We start from the raw sequence: 4215 nt of genomic DNA on the forward strand, positions 1-4215 counted from the left end.
AGCTCTGTGGCACTGTTTGCTTGAACTAATGGCACCTAGTGGCAGTAGTAGGCTTGTATACTTTATGCAGTGCTTCTAGAGGTGTGTGGGAACATAGGCAAGGCTGGTGGGTGTGCTGTTACTCACAGGTCAGAACATCACTGATGAAAGAGGCACCCATGGGTCCTGTCCTGGGTCCTGCAGTGAGCTATGAGCCTTTGGCCTCACTCCATCCCCTTCCAGCCTCATACATCAGCCTCCAATGCTCTTCTTGTTCTCATAAACTCACACAGTCCCTAGCCCACCTCTTCCTTTCTGTTCTTTTCTCCCATCTGAAACCTTTCCCCATCTTTCTACATTTTTCTGGTAGTTTCCAGTTCTCTTTATTCCACCATCATTCCATAAAAACGGAACATACATAAACCACAAGAGAGAGATCACTATTGCAGTTCCCTTCCCCAGAAACACAGAAATATAAAATAAGCACAGATAGAGATTGCAGGGAAATCCTCACCTAATCCACTGGCTTGGGGTCTCTTCTCCATCCATGATCTGGTCATGATCTGTTGAAGGGAGAGGCTGAAGTAATAGTAATTGCATATGGAGGCTGAGGGGACTGTGTGTGGCAAAGACTAAAGAAGCATCTATCTGTTAACAAACATTTTCAGAAACATTAGAATCTGGCTTAAGGCACCTCCCTGCCCTTCAGAATTCCAAGTTGCTGTTTGAGAGTGTGCTGTGCTAGATCTTCCCAAAGAAATAACTGCAATTTTGAGGATGTTCAGATATATCATTTTCCCTTAATTTCATTCACTGAAATGACCGAGGCACCAAATTGAGTGCTTCCAGGATAGTTTGCTTTGAGACAGAGACTAGATGGGGAAAAAAATATAATGCTTCATTGTTAGAAGTCTGTCAGGGCTATAAACAATGCTGCCAGTCCCAATCATTAAGAAACTACAAATCAAGCCATGCACAAAAAGCCTCACAGATTAGCTGTAAAACCAGGATTTTTCAAATAACAGTAAAAGCAGGTGCCTGCATTTGCCTGTGCAGGTGGTTTAGCTTTCCCACTATATCGTCAAGTCTCCCTTTGCAAACTTTGCAACTTCGCAAACTTTAAGAGCTTCTGCTCTGAAATGAAGGATGGGTTGCTTATATTTTCACTTGTCTCCTGGATCTTGCTCTGGCTGAAAACATCGAGCACTGAAACAGTCAAATCGAGACAGATGGCAAAGCTACATAAGCAAGAGGAAGCAGAATTTCATGATGAAAAACATCAAGGAATTTATCTATAGGTGATAGCAACAGGGTGTCTTTCATGCTCCTGGTATCTCTTACAATAAAATTCAAGCCAATGAATCTAGATTCTGTGGTTAGTTATGTGCAGCTTCTGATAAGGTTTCATGGCATGACAAAGTATGTGATTTAGAAGTACCAGTGCTCAGGATGGCAAGAGTAATGCTCTGCTTCTTACCTTGCTCTTCCTCCTCTGTTGAAGCTCGCCTATTTTCTTACCTGAAGCTGTGGTAAGAAAGCTGCAGTGATCCTAAGCAGGCAGATGCCCCCAGCAAGTCCCAGCCAAGTCTGAGGGCTTGCACAACCACAGGGATCACGGCCGAGCCAGCAGCTCCTAGAAGCACTGCCTGTGTCTGGTCACCCTATAAGACTGGGCATCACGGTCCAAGTGCTTGTGTGCAGACACAAGCAGGCTGGAGGCCCGGTGGAGAGATAGCACTTGGTAGCACCTGCAGTGGGACACCTAGTGTTCATAGAAAGACAGAATCATTAAGGTTGGAAAACACCTCTAAGATCTCTTAGTCCAACCACCAACCCACCCCCACCATGCCCACTAACCACATCTCTCATTGCCACACCCACACGCTTCTTGAACACCTCCAGGGACAGTGACTCTACTACCTCCCTGGGCAGCCCATGCCAGTGCCTCACCACTCTCCGTGAGAAGAAATTCCTTGTGTTATCCAGCCTGAACCTCCCCTGGCACAACTTGAGGTTGCCTCTCATCTTGTGTTATTGCAGCTCAGCGGGGGGGACCTGGAGGTGAGTACATACTACTAGCTTAGAGCTGCAAGAAACTCTATTCCAACCAGGGCAGACATCCTGGCCAGCCTTTGCATTTTAACCTTACTCCCCCTGCCCTCATTTGAAGCAAAATGACCTAGGGCAGGAAAGAGCAAGCAGGGGCTGAAGAGTTTTTCTATCCCTGTTCATGAAATGAAGCTTTATCTGTCTGCCCTCGGATGCTTCCAATACCAAATCGCCCTTAGTGGCAGGGGACTGCAGACAGACACCTGCTGTGTGCCACCATCCCATTCTCACCTCCTGCTCACTGTCACGCTAATTGTTATGGGCTCTTTTGCCCACTGACTTTTTGCAGAATGTGAACCTCTGCAGAACATATTAAGTGCTGACCTGTTAGCCAGAGGAGCCACTGAGAGAAAAAAGAGGCACAAAAAGGCAATGAGACACTCCTTCCTCTACTCCACATTCCAACAGCTTCCAGAAGAGTTTCCTGAGCGCACAGCTGACCCACCCAGCCCACTGTCTCAGCTGCACACCCACATTCAATGTGGGCATGCTCCTGACACATGCCAAACTTCCAAGGGCAAACACTGCATGGAACAGCTAGCACTGCCAGCAAGGCCTGGGCTGGTGCTCTGACAGTGATAAACCTGGCTGGATGGGCACAGAGATGGAGAGAGAGATGCAAAATGTGCAGGGCAAGAATCCCACCTCTCCTTTTCTAAAGGAGGAGGGGCATTTCAAAGTAAGCATCAGGCACCCGTTGTTAGCGCTAAAGGGAAAATCTTTCCCCTGGATCCACGGGGCAGGTCTGAGATAAGCAGCTGGAGTGATAAGTTATCTCTGTGCAATTCGGGAAATATAGATGCTTCAGATGCTAATGGTGTGTCAGCAGGGAAACAGGCGCACAGCAGACTTGGGTTAAGTAATCCTAGGAAGGTGTTTATTCATGTATAACGTGTGCAGAGAAGGTGACCCCCTGCCTTGCTCCTGGCTGCCCAGAGGAACAGCTTATGCCCAAAAAGTAAGCCCAGAGAAGTCAAGCGGAAAGGCAGCACCGGGCAGGGAGTGATCCTGGGCTTGACAGCCCCTGTCCACAGGGGCACGAAGGAGTCCTGGCGTGTCCACTGCACAGGGCTGGATGGGCTGCAGCTGCCACGTTCCTGCAGACATTTGTCCAACCAATTTTCAAATCCTCCCACTGCCACTCCAGGCAATCTATTCTCATGCTTTCTATTAGAAAGCTGTTCTTAATGTCTCATCTAAATCGTAAGTCAGTTTTAAAAATGACAAGCACGGCTAAAAGTTTCAAGATTTTTCCCAATAATAAATGTGGGTTTCATTTTATTTCTCTGTTGGTCGCTGCACATTTAGGGAAACGTCAAATTACTTTTTAAAGTGTCCCTCCAGAATCGTGATGTATAGAAACCGTATTTTTTACTTCTCACAAGAGCTGAGGTTGTCATTTAATTACATAAATCCAGGAGCAGGAGAATTCAGGAAAAAAAAAGTTGCACCAAACTCCTGTGAGAGAAGCCAGCACTCAATTCAGCTGTGAACGGTTTTCTTGGTTGATCTGCGTGCCTCAAATCAACACTGCCCAAAAACACTCTGATGTGACACAATGTCAAGTAGAAGGGACATCTCACCTGCAAGTAACAGAAAAGAAATATTGCAGGTGTGGGAGAGATGCATTCTAATGTATGTGCACGCTATTCCTTTGTTTACTTGCCATCCAAGCTCATTCTAATTATCCCGATCCACTGAGCATTTCCACTAGGCATCTTGCAAGAGCCCACCAAAATAAAGTTAAAGGCAGTGGAAAGAGTTCCTTCCTCCCTTATCAGAGATGAACCTGCAGAAAACTGCAACTTTTCTCCAGTGCTACAACCCGACGCTCTACTCTGAGCCTTTCAAAAGAGCAGAACGTGGTTACTCACCGGCCCCAACACAAACACTGAAACACAATGAAAACACAAATAGGAGCTCTGATCTTTTAGGTAAACAGAAATAGATACGAAGGAAAAGTATACTGCCTCAGATTTCTAGATACATACGGCTCGGCACGGAGCAGTCTCTGGAGGGACCGCATGCAAAATGTAGATCCTCAAAGTCCGCTATTTATCACAGGCAATGACTGGTTTTTTAACTAGGGTGTCAAGAGTTTTGGGGAAGGGAAGGGGAGGGGAAGGG

This window comes from Centrocercus urophasianus, unplaced genomic scaffold (genome assembly GCF_019232065.1).
Source record: "Centrocercus urophasianus isolate 14NV4802_14NV808 unplaced genomic scaffold, USGS_Curo_1.0 seq_10, whole genome shotgun sequence".
In the NCBI taxonomy this organism is placed as follows: Eukaryota; Metazoa; Chordata; class Aves; order Galliformes; family Phasianidae; genus Centrocercus; species Centrocercus urophasianus.